This window comes from Zootermopsis nevadensis, unplaced genomic scaffold (genome assembly GCF_977971745.1).
Source record: "Zootermopsis nevadensis isolate Lab colony 2312 unplaced genomic scaffold, Znev_1.0 Znev_ptg000029l, whole genome shotgun sequence".
NCBI lineage: Eukaryota > Metazoa > Arthropoda > Insecta > Blattodea > Termopsidae > Zootermopsis > Zootermopsis nevadensis.
This window is the reverse complement of record NW_028259161.1, coordinates 3,864,940-3,884,450: the sequence shown is the minus strand read 5'-3', so window position 1 is coordinate 3,884,450 and position 19,511 is coordinate 3,864,940. Positions and strand designations below refer to the sequence as shown.

At 37.8% G+C, this 19,511-nt stretch overlaps 1 protein-coding gene across 9 annotated transcripts in view; it reads right to left on the bottom strand.

Annotated features, from left to right (window-relative positions):
* LOC110835771 (cell adhesion molecule Dscam1-like) overlaps positions 1-19,511 on the bottom strand; it is a 312,906-nt gene that overhangs the window by 208,507 nt on the left and 84,888 nt on the right. For all 9 annotated transcript variants that reach the window (XM_087358016.1, XM_087358019.1, XM_087358018.1 and 6 more), the window contains exon 2: positions 5,048-5,291. The gene's annotated coding sequence lies outside the window, so the exon portion shown is untranslated. The remainder of the gene's footprint in view (positions 1-5,047; positions 5,292-19,511) is intronic.

The window sequence follows — 19,511 nt, the reverse complement described above, 5'->3', positions numbered from 1 at the left end:
TTTACACATTGATGCAAATATTTAAATTTCTTTAACTTCATTTTAGCCTGTATTTTTAAAGAGGTCACAGAATTTTAAGTGGTACAATGTGCATCATTAAGCATCATGAGAGATAAGACCAGTATCTCAAAACAGGTAACAGAAGTTTCCTTCCGAGTTCTTACACACTCAATCCTCTTGTTTCCTAATACATAACAAAATTACAAGAAATACATTTACTTTTACTTTCAAGCTATTGGTGGGGTCCAGTGGTGAACTTTTTATCAAGAGTAATAAACTTTCGGATCCCATAAAAGTCGGAGAATTTCTTGACTAGCTGAGAACAGCTTCTCAATAAAAACTGTGCTCTATGTACTTATTTGCTTTTAATCCGATCTGTAATCTACTGAACATCAGCAAATGGACAGCAAATTTCCTCTTCTTACCCCGGAAACCGATCACAGCTTGTAGCATCATAACATCAATTCATAAAATATTATTTACTAATTATCTAGGAATATCAAATCATAAAACATTCAATTACAAGTTGACAAAGTATTTTTAAGCAAACAGAAATTACCCGTTTATACAGTCGGCTGTGCCTATTAAATTTGTCTATTTAAATTCGAATACGTATGATTTAACACGTTAATTATTACAGCTCTTCCGCCTTGAACATTATAGGCAAATTAAATTAAGTTCGTTAATTGAAAAATCCTTGAAATGGGGTTTTCGAAAATTGAACATAATTTAAGTATTAATTATTTTATTCCAAAAAAGGCGTCAATTCCCTAAAACTAAACTACGAACTCAATGGTATTAATAAAGGACTTAAATACGTAAACGCCAAATACTGTGTTAAAAATGTTCCTGGAGATATTTTACAGGCTACCGCCAGGCACCGATTGGGCTTTCATCTCGTTCATGCCCAAGAGCAATTCAAATTTGGGGACCACCAATTCCATGCGGCGTACAAAGGTGGCTGACTAGGAAGTCAAGCCTCACTCGCACACCAACAAAACAGTTTTTCTTAGGGTTGTGCATAAAGATTAGCGGCGTTTCCAACGCAGGCCGCAGGTTAAATGTTTTACACACCTGATACAGGCCAGCGAGATGCCGAAGTTAACAGAAGAATTCACTTTACTGTGAAGAGTAACACCAGTGGAAAGGGTATCAAGTTGTTATACACCCTGTCTTCCACCGTCCCTTATGACGAGTACTGTATTCGCTTTGTAAACAATTGCATGGGAGGATGTTACACAGAACTATTTTCTTTCATCGTTGTTTATGGGATAATAGGAAAATTAATTAGATATCAGAGTGCACTCCTGTGTAACTTGACTACTGTAAACATGCATACGAGTGTATTTGTATTAGCTTCCCAAATGCCATATTCACAGCCATTAGAACTTCCAAAGCGCAAAGCTCTCCAGGGCGATTATGCTCCTCTAATGCAAGTGTCAGACCCTCATTATGTCCTGCTGTTAGGCAAAGGGGTTCGCGATCAACTGCAAGGAACCATTACCACGCACCATTTTTAAGGCAGCACTCCTGTATCACTGCACAGTAGCGGCTACTAATATTTAAAATTTGGGATTCGTAATCAGCGAATAATCTGACCGCAAATTTCTCCTAAAATGTCATTTTGTGTTAAATAATATGGAAGTACACAGAACCTTACATTATAAATCTGAAATGAAAGAGTTAGAAATTTTTTTATGAGTGTGTCACCAAGAAATTACTAAACGTAAATAACCCCACCAAGGCCTGCGTTTATAACTACGTAATTTAATGTACAAAAACATATTAAAAGTAACAAAACACAGTCCTGTTCACATTACCACATTGCACGTGAGTTATAATTCAGAACAGCCTAAATTTTCTAAATAACGGTATAACATTTCGATTTCTTCATGCCATGCCAGGAAAGCTCATGTTTCTCCATTACCTTGCCGAGCATTTGCTTCTTGGAATCAGGAAATTTTCCTAAATCCTACTCAGACAAGGCACAGGACTCTGCAGTATAAGAGATGAATCAGGCGTTCTTCTCGTTCTAGCGTGAGCGAAAAACACCTTATGGGCCTGAACATGTCTGTAATGTGTGACAAATCCGAACAGACAACCTACATGGCCGATGGTCGTATCAGTGAACCAATGGCCTAACGAACGACAATATCCTCGGTCCATAGTACAAAAGTGACCTACGTGAAGTAGCGTGAAGAAAAGCCGAATTTTAGTGCACTCCAAAGAATAGTCCTACAACTTTCCAGTCATGTTTATCATTACGTATTTTCCTTAAAACAAGATTTACCTATTCTGCTCTGAACTCACAATTTAAGGAAGAGTGACATAACCTTGGACCTCAAAACCGCAAAGATTATAAAAAGTTCAAAATTACACAAAGAACTCTCTTTCAAACGAAAGCATTAGGCCCACATGCCTATTATGATGACTGTAGAACGCGGGCTTGTGTGGAGGGTGAAATGCGGTAACTGACGAGTGACACGCTGTACAAAATATGATTAAAATTGTGAACTTCGCAGAGGCAAATCACTGTCACTGATAACTGAACGGTTACTGAACTGCGATAGTATTGTGACTCAGTTAATTCAACAACCGAAGCCCTGCATAATATTTTTAAGTCGGGTTCTCTTTCACAAAAGACTGCGTCCGCCCAACACCGAGATTTCGTAACATGTTAGTTTCTACTCACGATGACAGGTTTTAAGCACCTAAGCAAACTCAAAGCTACAGAAACACCCCTTGTCGCCCGTCTGTATCACATTTTTCAAAATATTCGCGTCTGTCTTCCTTATATGAAGGCCGTCTTCTCTACGAGACCCACTTTTCCAGTTACAACCCATTTTAACCCAGAATATGTTTGGGGCATCATGCCATGAGGGCGTATCAACATATGTACATAATTGGAGTCACTCTTATTGTGTCTGAAACATAAAATTGTGGACTGTGTGTACGGCCAGAAGGGTTTCTCCGCACTGAGATACAGGCAGTTACGTCTGGGCGTAGTAATGCACATTTCTAAAACAAAATGAGCGAAAGAATTGAGTCCCCTGTAAATCAGTAATTTTGTTGATTCGCCATTTTGGCATGATCCACTCGATATAATCGTGTCCGTGAGCTTCTTATCTTAGGACTGTCGAGGTAGCAGGTGTTTCTAAACTTGCAATAAGGAAGAGAATCTCGAGAGATAAGCAGGTTTCCGCTGAATAGTTATTAAGTGGAATTAAACTTTGTCATATTAAAATCTGACAAATGGTTACAATTTAAAATGACACTAAATACATTGACTCACTAACAAAAGGAAACAACTCTGATACATGCTCGGTACTGAATTGGAATTCAAGCAGTTACTGTTTCAGATTTTATTTTGCTGATTTCGTAATGAAGTACCAACTCATGCCCTCCTTTTGCAACTTAATCCACGCATTTAATTAATCGGGTTTGTCAAGTTTTCAACAATACCGGGGCGAGGAGTTTAATTTCACGGTAACCGCACTCTAGATCGGCCTGATAAATGTGTCTGGGCTAAGTTCATATAAACAGTGCTTAGTCTGTAAAAATTTGCGAAGTAAAAAAATATTATATGCCTAGGCGTCATTTTGTAGTGGTTATGTTTCATAATACATCGCACAGATGTCAATTCAGTTTGACACACAGTTTTCAGAATGTTACTTATTAAATAATTTATTTTACACTATTTATATAAAGAAAGCGATTAAAATGTAATTAAAAGTTCAAAGAATTGATACAATTTCGGGGCAAGGTCCCACATTAAAATATTTATCAAAATATTTTCTACGTATCAAATTAATTCTTTGTTAACTCTTGCTGCAATTAGGACAGTGTGTGCACCCGACACATTTTCAATTAGTCGTTTACTAAGATGTATCCTCAGTACAGAAAACTGTGTCCTCAACAAACGCATTATGTTCTTCCAAACTGCCCGAATTTTAATTTTGAACGGAAATTTAAAAGTGCGAAACTGAACAGCAGCTCTTTAATAAGAGACACTCGTTTCTCAATTCTAAAGGCTTCTCACCAAGGTATATTACAATTAATGCCGTATTTTTGGACTCTGTCCACTGTCCGATATTCTTACATAATACAGTTTCAGAAACCATATCCGTTTCCGTCCGTGTTCTTTTCATAATACCAGAGGATAGCAAAAGTTCACTAATCCAGAAATAATAAGCCTCTTGCTTACATCGGAGGCAATTAGTGCAATTGACAGTAGTAATTAGGATAATTGTACACAATTATAATTTTCATCAACATGTAATCGGACAAGCAACACATAATTTGGACTGCTGAATTTTTGGACCTGCAAAAAACACACAACTTTTCGAAGAGTGGATCACTTTTCGCCCTCAGGTGTCAGGAAGTAACACGTGATTTGAATTATTCAAGATGTCCTGAAGCAATGAGCTTTCTAAACCATGGACCGCAATAAAGGAAACACTAATTAAAATATTCTGACTCCACTGATGTGGTCCTGAACTACCACTAAGTAAAGCAAATGGTCTAAATTCGTTATCATCGTATCTAATTTTGTCACATTTTGACTGGCAGGTGTCTTGCTCTAAATTTTAATTAAAATCTAGAATGGGAGAGAACGCCCACTCAATTGTTACTAAACCGGCTCACTTACCTTAAATAGAAAACGACATTTTAACCTGAAATTCTGCAAAGATATTTCACACATGACTGCAAATCGTGCAACTGTGTGTTTACGAGTATTTGCATTTTAAAAGACATAAGTTAAACTGCTCACAAAATGTGCGTAAGTTAATACTGAACAGGACAGAATAGTCTTGCGTGTATATTCTGTAATTGAGGAAGGGATGCGTACGATAAAATGAAGTTTCTATAGTGGTATTTGTAAAATTACGACCAAACCGCAAGATATTTACTGAACACATTGTCTTCGTTATTGCTATAACATTGAAATAAATGAAATGGGTTATTTATATTAACCGTCTTAAGCAAGTACGAAATCTGAAGACATGATTACATAAATGCATAAAGTGAAAATTCGAATTAATCTTACCTTTCAATATCTTTGATACAGACGATCCTCCGCCCGCCAAAACAAACACTTGTCGCTAAATTAACGTAATCTTCCGTCGGCTTATTACCGACGTCGAAGTGAAGACATCCGCTACGGTCGGAGGCCGCGAGCCGACTAAACTGCACGGGCGTTGCGACGCCGCGTCCAATCTGCGAGTTGCGAGATGATGACTAAGCGACTTTGCGCACACAAGTCGTGGCTTCAGCCTCCGGTGTCCAACTGTCTGCGAACAAATTCCGTTGAATAGGACCCATGTCTTGGTACGTGCAACAGTAAAATCAAAATTGTGACAGCAATTTCTGATTAATACTTACAATTTGTAAGGTTTGTGTAATTTAGGGCAGCAGTAACTACTAAAACTGATACTTAGGATGAAATTAAGAACGAAATGAACTCAATAAATGCAATGAGAAATATTTCACTTTCTCGCCCTCTTCAAAAACTAACAAATAATTTAACTAATTGTTATTGTGATAAATTCAAGACGGATGAAGTTGGAGGCGACAGCGTGCTGGGCGATGGAAAATTCAGGCGATATTTTAGTACATATAAACAATTTTGTAGACCTAGATGTAGATGGGCTATCCTCCCATATATAAGTGGTTGTTAACTGAATAAAGTTTGAGAGTGTAGACCAAGCACGTCAAATTCGGTGTCTGCTTGAAGACCTTAAAAAGGACGTGACTGTTCCGAGGCCTGTCACATGGGTGAGAAAATGAATTTTGCCCAATTTTATTAATTCCGAGCTTAAGATTGAGATATATTTTCCTTCCTGTATTTCTCACAAGCGTACACAAATCTGAAATTCATTTAAACAAATTTTCGCTTTATTTTAAGCTATTTAATTAAAATTAATAACAGCGGTACACAAGCAGCTATTCATCCAGAATTTAAAACTCGAAATTTATTGAAATTGGTACATCACGTATAACTGTAGGACTGACTGGAACCGTACAAAATGTAGAAGAGGGCTATGAGTGTGTCATGCCTGGTTAAACAATATTCGACCGTCTCAGGGTGTGACCACCGGTAAACTTTAGTTAAGATCAGGATTCATTAAAAAAAAAGACAAGGAATTTATTGAGCAGTTTAGGGAATATTAGTTTCTATACGACTGTGTTAAACAGGTATTTGAGTTATCAGGGTATCAAATTAGGCTCCTAGCTGAAAAAGAAAAAAAATTGGAGGTACACCCTCTTCGAAAACAGAGCATTAAGGATAATACCTGAGTAGAATAAGTAACAGTGAACGAAAATAGATAACTCGCTTGTTTAAAATTCTATGATTATCATATAATAAGCACATTAATAATACATAATACAGTTATTTTAGGGATGCCTGCTGAGGCTATGCTTCGTCCAACAAAATACCGAGACGGGAGCGAAGTGGAAAAATGGGGCCATGGACTGTTGTAAGTTACTACCACAACGTTGTTATTTTAAAGAGGACTAAAGGAACACAGTGACATTTCAGGTTCTTATGGCGTCTGGGATGTTTCAGAGGTGCTTTCTGCCTCCATCATCAGGGCCCTGAAGATGGAGACAATATGCACATTTTCCCCAGCGCAACAATCCAGAAGGCCTTCTTCTTCATAAATCAATACAGACGAACTGATCGGAAAATATATAACGGATTGGAGAATTAGAACTCCGTGCACTTTTTAAAATAGAGAATAGGTTCTGGATGAGACAACTTGAGAAATATGGAAGGATAATATCGAAACGGGCCTTTGAGTAATATAAGTTATGAAGACGTAAACTTAACTAAGGAAGGGAACAAGACTTATGAAATTAATTTATCTTACGCATGCAAGCAATTCCCTATACAGTAGGAAATGCCATGTTGGTTGGTGGTGTACACAATTTCTATGGCATGATGGGCGAATTCGACTGTTGTTTGAGGTATTATTAGAATAACATCTGGAAAAGAAGGGACGGACACGCAAGTTGATCAGATGAACCCGAGCTGAGGACCACCTGGCGTCTTCCCTATTCGCCATTTCATTACAGGTGCAGCGTGTTCAGTGCAGTAATCTCGCGATCAGCTGGTACTAGCACAGCAATAGTGCCCGTTCGTGGGCGCAGTCACAGCTGTGCGTCTCCACCGCATAGCATCGACAGTTCTCCATGACCGCCTCCTTTCATGTCCTTGTAATTCACGTATATTTACTTTAGGGACAGGGTAATGAAATCCCGACCGGTGGTTTCCAAAATGAGAAACAACCTTGCTAGATGCCTCATGCCCTCTGTGTAACGTTTGGGTGAACTGGCCAACTTTCAAGAAACTGGTGAATTCGTATAAGCCGAGGTAATCTGCAAAATGTTCCTACGTCCCCGTCATGCATAGTAACATAGCAACCGTGACACTTTTGAGGCACTGGCAACATCGAACCTTTCGGCTTAAAGTCCTTACGTAAAAACATACAAACTGGATTAAAATCGTTTTGCGAGCAATGAAAATACAAACAGAAAAGCAAATAGAACTATAGAAGGATTTGAGGTTTTCACGGCGGTGAATCCGAAGATGGCTGTCTCATGGGTTGTTGCGCCGTGCAGTCTGGTGGAAGTTTACCAACGATTCATAGATTTATAAAAAAATATTCAAATAAATCGTTCCTGTATATAAATCAAAGACGTAAAGATGGTCTCGACACGTTATCTGGATGTAGTAGGCAAGAAACGCGTAACCTGCAATTCTGAAGATTCTCTTAGTGAGAAACCTCTCAGAAAACCGAGACGAAAATGGGAAAATATTAAAGAATGTTACCTTTATCTGATACTCTACAGTAACTTCGTTGTTAGTTAGACTGAATAATTGAAGGACTGGTAAAAACACTGCACGTATTATTTTCCAAATTAGAAAATATGAATTTAACTCCAATCATTAACATTAAGCCAAATCTCGCCATATGTATCCTCCATGTGAATTATATATATTTGTAACCTTATTTATAATGCATATAATAATAATAATAAACCTTCTAATTTACAAAAAATCATAATTTGGAAATCTTCATGTGATGTAAATACTGCTCCAGATTATTGTATATTAATCGTTTTTCTTATCTTCACACGCGCAGTATCCCAGAAGACGGTCATCTACAGTGAATGCTGTTATCAGAAAAAATAATTTAAGAACTTACCAATTAATAACCTACCTGCTGTCAATTTCGTATCAACAGAGTATGGAGTGGGGGAGATATTTAAACTCTGGATATAAACGAACTAAAAAAAGGAGTAAGAAGCATGTAAGTGAATATATAACAAAATTGTTTCAAGCGATGTTAAAAGATGCTGTCACAGGAGTCCCCACACCGCACTTGGCATTTTACGATGACACAACTGAAGCAGCACATCCCTCGGGAACATATAAAACTCGTCATGCACTATATCGCAGTACATTGCGGGCAATTTCTGAGGAAAAGTACCTCTCACATTTGTCTCTCAATACTAAATGGGCGTAAGTTCAACGCGAGAATGAAGCAGCCGACCATTACTTCGAAAGACAAGGAAATTAATGCGTAGAACTGACATAATTGGCGTGCAGTTTGAGTAGAAAAGAGATGTTAAATTACAACAACATTTAATGGCTTTGCTCGTGATTATTTAACAATGCTAAACAAATTGAAGATGTTATTTGGTATCGAATAAAGGCAAAAATCGGGGAACTAACAAAGTCTCAGGGTGAAAACGACGAGACATATTTTACCGGTATGAATCTTTTGGGATTGAAGAAAAACACGTAAGCGTTTGTCACGATAGCCAATGACATAACTGGGATTCAAACTAGGTACACTTTGATGGGCTACTAGGTTAACTAACCTGTTTAGTGTTCACATTTTACTGTAATTTTCCAGAAATGACTGGAGCTATAACAATGAATGATTGTCGGCTGACCGGAATTCGACTACCGAGAACCCAAGCCGAGGCCGGAAGAATTTAAACTTTCAGAATAAATGTCCGTTTTAACCTTTAAAGATTGCAGACTTAAAGTAACTTCTGTCGTGCTTATTCGAGAAACAGTTTCTTTTCTCTTACAAGAATTTAGTGTACTTCGTGTGCTATGCTTTACAGTGTAACGGGCTAAAAAGTGTGGGAATTCAAAGAGGCGACTTAATTAATTTTTGTATAATTAAGGTTTTACCGTCTCACACACGCGTAGTGTTCAGGATTGATCGCTCACTATCGAATTTTAAAGCTAAAAATACCGTACAGTTATTTTCTCTGAAAACGTGGAGTAAGAGGGAATTTTTATTAAAATTGTCCCTTCACTCCTATTTGCATGAGGCATGTCACTAAAGGAAGAATTATATGAATTTAATTTATGAAATGTCATCGCCAGAAGATGAATTATTCTGTCACTTGTGAAAGTGCTGATGTGAACACGATTCTTAGCATATGATCCATAGGCGGATATTATAAACACAGCTACAATATTTTGGGTTCAAAACAGGAAATTTCTTAACAACCTGAACAACACTAAAATGCCAGCAACGACGAATTCGAATCACGGAATTACTTCGTTAGCTGATCTGATAGATTGAGGGTACAGAAGCCAATACATATAAGGCAATAAACTTATTACGGAATAAACCCTAACCTGTTACAGGTAAAACGAGAGGTTTTATTAATTCATCAATATGAAATCACAATCGAAAATAAGCACAAGAGGTTGCTTAATAACTCATTCTTATTGGCATAAAATAGTACAAAATATTAACACCGATTGACGTTGTTCACTTTTCGATCCGAACCAATTGCATTCAATAAATGGAAAGCACAAACGTTAGGTTTTTTGTACAACCTTGCGTAAGAAGCTGGTTTAGACACAAAAAAGTAATAACAAATTTTTAAGAGAAATAATCGTGATAACAAGAGGATAAAAATTCTTTGGCTTGTGTTTCATAGAGAACAAATAAATAACTGTGTCTCGGACTGGCGTTCTTCCAATAGTCACTGTGCCACTGCATAGGTTTAAGGAAACTGTTTAAATAAATTATTCACATTTCTCCTTTTCTCCTGTTTTTTCTGCCGAGGAACTTGACAGCAATGCTCGTAGAAGTTACACAAACACATATACACAATGTACGTATGTGTGTGGAACAATAAATTTATTCTAATAGAATATTCAATTCAGAAAAGAATGCGTTTAATTTTACACTGGTTCTTGGCTAAACGCTGGTTTTCGCAATTACATATTCCCAAGAAATCTTTAGGAATTTAAAACCACTCATTCATTTCTCCAAGACATCCGTCAGATAGCGTTTCTTCCCACTTTTATTACTTAGATGGTTATCTTCTGAGTTGTGGTTTCAGAGGTCCTTGCTTCAGCAAAGAAATCTGAATCCACGACGCCACATCCCAGCCCAACCTCAAATCCTACTTTCATTATTATTTTACATTTACATTGTAGGATACAAATGCCAGCATCCGACGACAATTGCATGATCCCTGAAACGAACCTGTAATGATCCCCTTGCATAGCGCACGCTAAGTTTCTTGTTAGAAACGAACAGTGTTTCAAGTACACGGCTGTGGCGGCCGCTAAAGATTATTCTTAAGCGGTTTACGAACCCAGGTGGACGTCACATAAAGTCACATTTTTATACGTTAGAGGGACTGGAAACCGAAGACGCAGTTGCGTTTTTAATACTCTGGGTCTGATCGGTTCCAGGTCAGCGCCGGCAAAATGGCCCGAGCAGGAAACCACGAAATCTCTTTTCTGCCGCTTACAGTCGGTCGACCTGGCGGGTCAAATCGACCAGGAAGAGGGGTGAAGGGGTCAGGGTTGACACCAGCTCGAGTTGGGAGGGGGGAGGGTCAGAGGTGATGGAGGTCGTGAGCTGTGAAAATATCATACAGCCTATGATACAAGACAGAGCTGGTGTGGGATATGGAACTGTGAGTTTCGGCGAGCATATTCAACGCTGGTGGGTAAGACGCATTGGGGATGGGGTAGAGGACATCGTGTATACAAGTGCGGTTCCTAAGCTAGTTAACCGTTTCCACGCTGGATTCTGTATTAAATCCCCGTATTCTGGTGAAGGAAGAAGCCGGTGGGAAATATCACGAATCAGGGAGATCAAGAATGAGTGCAGTTTTTTCATCGGAAAACGTGAAGGAAATATTCTGCATGGATGATCTAGGCGTAAATGGACGGGCGTACAGGAACATTAAAATGGATTTTTAAACAAGATATGAGGGCATGAAATGAATTCAACTGACTGGGTGACGGGATTTTGCAAATATGATAATAAACGTTCGGTTTCATGAAAGACAAGGAATTCATTGTCAAAATTTGAATCTTGGACAATGGACTTGGTCTTTTTTAGTAGCTGTTATCTCATGTCTGTGGTGGAAATGAAATACGCCTCTTCGCTTCATGAGTTTGTTCCAACTGGCAGCTTTTGAATAAAATGGCAGACTCTCGTTATGAGCATTTATGGGTCAAGGGCCTGGCAAATGTGTGTTTAGCGAAAGGCTATTTGTCGCTGTATGTATTGTGTTTATACATCTATATCAGATATTAGAAGCTGGTGTCCACCAAAACTGTAGTTTCTGCGCATGCTAGGTCCAGTTTCAGCAAAGAAGAAATCTACACTTCAGATGTAATCACACAATTTAGACTTACGTAACGTAGAGCGGTTGACAATTAGAAATATTTATTTCCGTTATTAAATACTCTGGACGAGGCCACGTCTGGTTCTTTTATTACAGCTAGACTCCACAGCACAGAATTCTACTTCAGAAAGTAATGCTGAAGTAAATTCAAATTTAGTTTTTAAGAGGTTTCACTTTATTGGATATTTGAATGGAGAAGTGCGGAGAAGTTATTTTTCGTCATATTAGTTTCCATCCTGCTGGAAACGTGAACGAGAGATCGAAAGAGCAGGAAGCCAGAGAGGTCCTGTAGAGAAGTTCTTTTGTAGAGGAGAAAGAAGTCGGGCTAGGCTAGGATTACAGCGCCTCCCGGTTCAATCGGTCAACATGCGCCCTCAGAACTCGTATATGTACTTATAGCGTTCTTTAAAGCCGATCAAATCAATCCTACCTTTAACTGGAGCCAATGCGGTTGAAGTAAGATGCAACTCATCCGGTCTTTGGCACATGCTTGAAATCAGTTAATTGGTTCTTCAATATGCCATTAAAATATAAAAAGCTTGGCAACGTTCTGAAAGCTATGAAACTTGTTAGCCACTGTGTTTGATCTCCGCACGATCCGAAGTGTGTGTCAAGTGTAAGGACATTTGTACTTATTTGCTACGTTATGCGGGTCTAATGACTGAAATGCATTTCACCAGAAAAGTTGAGTTTCAATAGTGAAGGAACATTTTTTATGAAAATACGAGTTTTCTTAAAACGGTGCGTCGAAATTCTAGAAGGTTCTACTAAAAGTAGAGCCTCAGTAACATCAGACTTTTATTGACGACAATCGGAGAGAAGAAAGGGAATATTTACACTGACATGACATATGAGAGGAAGTGTGGGGAGTTAAAAGTACAAATACTTTCACGAAAGACGCATTGAATCGCGGACAATAGCCGCAGTCCATCCAGCACCTTCCGCGATGAAGAAAAATGGCTGGTAAAATAAGAAGGGCCGATTGTTCTGGTGTCAACCGTAGGGTGTAGCAAGTGAGCCACACGATTGTCAAATGAAACCCCCAGTCTCGACCAGCTAGCCGCAAGATAACAGCGATCGATTTCATGCCCCCCCCCCCCCCCACCCCCACAGTTTGGTCCGGTTCCCATGGGAGTAAAATCCCTTCACACAGCACGAGTGTGGTCCCTGGGAGTATTTGTGTCGACACTCATGGGTCCGCAAGAACAGATATTGCAAGTAAACCGATTTCGTACGTAACACTCAAACACCTAAATTCGAGAATTTCAAGCTAATTTTGGAGACGCCGTTGGTCTTATAGTGACAGTACAACACTGTTAAAACAGTACAGAATCTGGCATAAGTCTTGCTATCCAGAGTTTCTGAGTAATGCAAGATCTGTAATATCAGTCTTATAGCACTCAGCTGAAATGAGGTTTCTGTGAAGATGGCTGTCTTCTGGGTTGTACGAGAGCCGTGTAGTCTGATAGAAATTTACCAATGCTTCAGAGGGCTGCCTCCATCATCAGCGGATCACCGCCTCGATGATAGAGGCATCAAGAACCTCTGAAACGTTAGTAAACGTCCACCAGGTTGCACGGAGCTACAACCCAGAAGATAGTCATAGTCAAAAGTACAAGATATTGTATCACTTTACGTTTCTCTCGACATGGCAAGATTCAGGAGAGGAACACAAGAATTTCATGGTCATCAGAAAAGGTAATTCCCTCGGTCCGGTAGACGATCAAAATGTCCTGCAGATATCGAGCCACAGTTTCCAAACCGCTGTCTGAGTATGAAAACAGTGTCTGTTTCGGTCATGATGGGACTAAGTTCAGAGACTCATCTAAATTCACGCATTTGGAAATTATTACCGACTCTATATACAGAACGGCGGACACAGTGTGTACACAGCAAGTTTTACATTCTAATCAAACAAATTAACATCACATCGCGTGGCAGACATACAGACGCCAGTGTTGTTGGTTAATCACTCTGATAAAAAATAACATGTCCCTGTTATCTGTACTCTCCTCATTTTGTTTTACGTACTCTTTTAAGGAAATGAAAAGTGCATACTAATTTGCTTTGAAGTAAATTGGGTTTTATGACGTTCAATGTCCCGTTATTTACTGGTCGATATATTTAAATTAGTTTTATTTTTGTCTGGACCTATTTCATAAACTCTCAGGGGGATATCACACCCAAAATTTTAATGCTGTGTCTTAAATATAACATAACATAGAGAGATGTGGCAAAAGTTGTTCACTGAATTTAAATTACGTAATTTTACTAACTCTAAACAGTCGTTGTTTGAAATTACGTCCGTCTGTCCGTCTGTGCACTCGCCTGCCTCGAGAGCTAGTAGGCTTTAATCACTTAAATCCAATTACTTTAAGTGTTACATCACGACAGTCTCAGAAATTAAAAGTACAATTTTTTTTTTTAAATCTCTCCATTCTCCCGTGCAACCGCAAAGAAAGCACAGTTGCAAACGACGCAAAGACAAGTTTAGACGACAGCTAACTTCTGAATGCAATACATGATACAACACAAAAAACATTTATATTTACTGAGATTCGAATCGTTAGAATTCTGGCACGTATGAACATCATTTATTTAGCTCATATAAATACTTTCGAAAAAAAGTTACATTCATTGACATTTAGCTTACTTGAATAAGTAAATAAAACTGCATAAAAATATCTCAACTTACTTCGATATATATACATCGCAGTATTAATAAAATACAACTGATCATTAAGCTCAAAGATGGCGTCATGCGTAGTTAACTTTTCGTCCTCCACATGCCAACGCCCTACTTTTCCCACCATGATTCTGTTATTTTAAAACAAGAGTTTTGGTTAATTAAATATTAATTTCCCTACACGTAATTGATTATATATTTTATTTATTAGTGAAGCTTATGTTTATTTAAATATTTACGGGATAATTGTATATTTATTCAGTTACTGAACTGCTGACTCTACTAAAATATTCATCCAGACAATGACTAATTTATTGTACCATTAACCAAGTAGTGAAAGCCAGGTATTTGAAAAACGTTATTTCACTGTGATGCGTTCTTTGTATAAAGTGTAAAAAGTGAACCCATAGTGGGGAGATCATTTTACCCTTCAGCTCTTAACTTCTAAAGTACTGAACAGATTTTAAACAAATTTCATTTAGAGATGTGCAGTACAAACTGTCGAGGGTGTTCATCATTTTGTTCATACAGATATAGAACAAATTAAACTTAATAAATCTGCCCGAAAACGATTCATAATAAAAATATCACAAAAAAATTAAATTTAATTAAAATGTACCTAAATCATCCATTTAAAATAATTTTTGACGTGGTGAATATTTAATACACCAGAAGGAAATATTACTTCTGATTTTAAGTACAATAACTTACAAAGACTTGGTTATGCATGCTGGTCATTGTCAAAACTCCGTTTAATCAGAAATTTCGTTTATATATCCTGCAAGTTCTAATTATATTATTCGCCATACAATTCAGTTTGCTTCCGTGTAACAATGACTAAGTGAGAGTAGCCGTGTAAGTGAAGAGACAGATTCTGGTGTGCAAAATCTCAAGCCATTTGAGAATGTAAGGAACTCGTCTGGCAAATGTGTGTTGAGCCATTTATCGCATTACGAAACTTGGCCCATAAGAACTTTTGTAATGAAGCGCATACCCTCGTCTTGACTAACCGTCAGAAGGCGAACTGGTCCATCCGAAATCTTACGAACACGAGAAAGCAAAAAATGACGCAGCTTCGCCCATTCACTCAATGAGACCAGAGACGTACATGAGTCATTTTGCCTTACGCTCTACACTGGTGTGCATCTCGTGAAAGATTTCCTGTGTCTTTATAGAACATGTAACAATCTGTTGCCATTGCTTGAATGCTTCGTTTCGGGCAATAAAATCGATGATTTATAATTTTATTCATTGTATTGATTTACGGACTCCCTCCAGGAACGTAACTGTTCATAAATTTCCGCGTTTGTCAAATGCCCTATTTGCATATAAAATAAATGAACAGTATAGGGTCCTATATTATTTTGCCAGGACTTAAATAAATTATATGCACATTGCAAAATTAAAAGTCTTCTAAGTGATCATTCATAAACAGTACAAAACATTTTAAGGAGAGATGCTGGAAGTCCAAACACAAATCATTTATCGTTTTATAATATCGTATGTCGTCGCTTGACCAGAATAACAGGAAGAACTTCGGTGAGTAACAAACTTACAGAGGAAGCTAACCGGATAAAATTCCATTCCATATCTTAACTACTAAACTAATATAATTCTAATTACGATATAATCATTAACCACGCAACACCTGTAAAGACCATTCCTTTACTTTTGAAACATGCGGTGATCATCACCAGTTTTTCTCCTCTTTGAAAACACTCGAGCCGTAGAAAACACAATTTAACAATGCGAGCAGAAAACAAATCACCGTAATCAATGGCGATGCACGTGTTTTGACTCGAAATTTAGGACGGGACTGAAATCTCCAATTGGCGACGAAACCGCGACGGAGCGCGTTTTTACTTTCCAGCTGACGTTTGCACGTCTAGGAAAGGTAAATAATTTATCAGAGCAGGTGTAATTACGCTGTAATGGTCTACTGTGAAATGTTTTGTGTTAATGGCTAGTTTCACGATGTACTAAACACCTGATGCTCCTTCATATTTATTGGTTGAGTTTTAACGACTAATGGATGATAACGAAAATTATAATACTAATAAACCGAACACGTATTAATGAAACCGGTTAATATCAGAACATTTCTTATAATGAACTGACAAACCTAAAGGAAGCATAGTCTGTAAAAATTAGATAAAGCCTAAAGGAAGCAGATTCTATGTAAGCTGGATGACAGTGTAAGATTTTAGGTTTCCACGGAGATGTGAGTACAATTAGCGATGTTCTGAAGGGAAGACGAATTTGCCCTTCTCATCCCATGGCTTGATCTTCCTCCTAGCCTTATAAACTTCCAAATCCTCCTCACGTAAGCCCTGAAAATGGAGGCATTATATTCCTTCGTGATATTGGTATACAGCAAGAAACAGAAGTCCGCCATTTACAATAAATGTTAATGTGTTTTTGTCATCATTCATAATCTAATTCAGCTGCGTCCTTGTTTCATTTTCCCACCTTAAACACCGAGTGGATAACCAAATAAACTGACGAATCTTACGATCCCGAAAGACCAGATTTTACAAAATCAAGTGCATAAAGTTAACGACATATAGGAGATGTAGAGTTTGTCTGTCTGTCAGTACGTTTAATCTTTGAAACTGTTGAACGAATTTCGATAAAATATTATATTAAGATCTTGCGCTAAAGATTTAATTTTCATTAGTACGATTCCAATAAAACTCGTTCTGCGTAAGAAGTTCCAAACGCTGATAGTTCTACACGTCTCTCGCGCATGCCCTTTCACAAGTACTGAACCTTCAGTCGTTCCATATCGCGTGAACAAAAGATGATTTTCAACCGACCACAAGTACAATAGTCATGTGAAGTGGATTTATCCATAACTCCATCTTCACCAAGAGTGCCAAATACGGTACGTGAGAGCGTGGGCTACATGAGGCCGAGTGTGAAAACTGAGTAAGCCTGGAAGCCTTGCATTGTACAGCAGTAGACGAAGAGCGAACGTGCGAATTTCAAATTGCAGAATCTGCACAAATTGTCGTAGCCTTGTGTTTCTCCCTCCAATTCGTTCGTGCACAGTGGCGGACTCTTCCAGCAGAGTATTAAAAATACTAGACCTACAGCCGGGTTTACATAATTCCAGCTCGAATTCAAGCCCGTAAACTGCATCACAATCTATTATTAGGCGTTCCTCATGCCCCAGCGTTTGCGGCTAACACATTGTTGGCTGTCTTTTTCTGCCTGCATGTCCGTATGTGTGTCTGCACAATTCAACTCGACTAACACTGGATGGATTTTGTATGGATTTCATGCCATTGGAGACTACTAATTTTTGTGCAATAATGGGTTCGAAGGTTGAAACCATTACTGGGTACCAATTGGATTGAGCAACTACTATTGTTGGAACGTATTGTGCAAAAATGGGACCTCAGATCACAGAGGAAAACGATCAAATGCCAGTGTTGGAAGGCATTGTTGCACAACAATGATTTGGGATGATTCATCTTGTTAGTTCAGAATAATTTATAGCACCAAATTTCAAACTCAATTACAAAATTACATCATTTAATTTACTAACATTCCCAGAAACGTAACAGCAAATAACCTTACAACAATTCCATGAAATTTACAGTATCAACGGGCTTTCAACTGTTTTGCGTAAATTGCTTTTAAAGCCACATCGGAAAAGCCATTAAATATGTATGTCCTAAAATCAATTCAGCCCATCTTCCAGCTATAAACTGGGTTTGATTTTATGTTATTATTGTGTGAAATTTTAATTTTAATCGCTCTCTTATTTTCACGAAAATTATTTAAAGAATGCACAAACTGATAAGTCCGAACAAAATTGTCTCGCTGTTCCATCATGTCTTTGTTGAAAGTTACGCTACAGTTTTACAAATTTCAAAATTCTGATATTTGGATGAGGACATAAAGCATTCAGAACTGAAAGGGAGAATCCACCTTCTCAGTTTATTCAACATTTCATACACGTGATGTAATGTTATGTTCCATATTTCTGAAGGGAATATTATAGTTTCTTTCGACGTGCAAAACACTCTCACAAATTTCGGTTAGAAGTGTTGGGATTTTTGGCCCACTCGTTTCAAGAGTTCAGAGTCCACGTAAGCACATATAAATTATAAAAATGGTAGATTATATAACAATTAAATTAAAAGATAACATTTTTCCTTTACTGCATTTGCAACTCGTTAAGAGTGCCATCAGCTGAAGAACTTCTGATAAAAGCCATACACTGAAACGGTATAAATGATCAATGTTGTTTACAGATATGTTGAATTATGTATGTTGGTTTTGAGAAGTTTAATTAAACCCGATGTGATGAAATGGGTATCGTATGCGCAGAGTGGATCGTTTGTAAATAACCCAGAACATGAAAGCAAAGAACAAAACAAACGATACCCTGAAATGTTGTCAAAATGCTTTATTTGGTTGAAATTATGTTATTCGTCATTCCATGTCCTGTAAAAATATAATGTATATGTACACTGTACGCTTTTTGAAATATTCGTTCTTCTCCATTCAAACGAAGAACAAAATTCGTTCTGAAATATTATGTTGTTTTATTTCGAGACTTGCATGAGAATTTCATAAATAGATTCTATCTTTTCGGAATTTATACTGTTGACCTAAATTTGAGAGATATTGTGTATGTGCAGTGTCAAGCAATAAAATATTATCCGAGAAATATTATATTATTTTCAAACTCAGGAACCTTTACTATATTACTCGATTTTTGTTCACAGACGAGAAGCTCATAACTTGCATCGGATTCTCTGTCTCAGTAGTACCTCGTTGGAAGAGTGGTGTGAATATGTTAACATATAAGATTCTGATTATTAAACTATTTATCGATCACGTATCAAACATATGTGATATCAGCTGTATAGGACGATATGTGAGATGTACTCACGCGTGACTGGGATTGCGAAGAAAAAAGCCGTGGCTTGTCTCTTCATAAACATTTGCTGAAAATTACGTAACAATTTAACGCTTAATTACACGGTTGGTTTCCAGCCAGGAATCGACAAGAGTGTCTGTTTAGATGAATAAAAACACTTTACGGTCCAGCTCATCTACTGTACCTTAGACACGGAATAGTAGCTATCTTTAAAGTAATATCCTGAGATGTCACTTTCTGTCG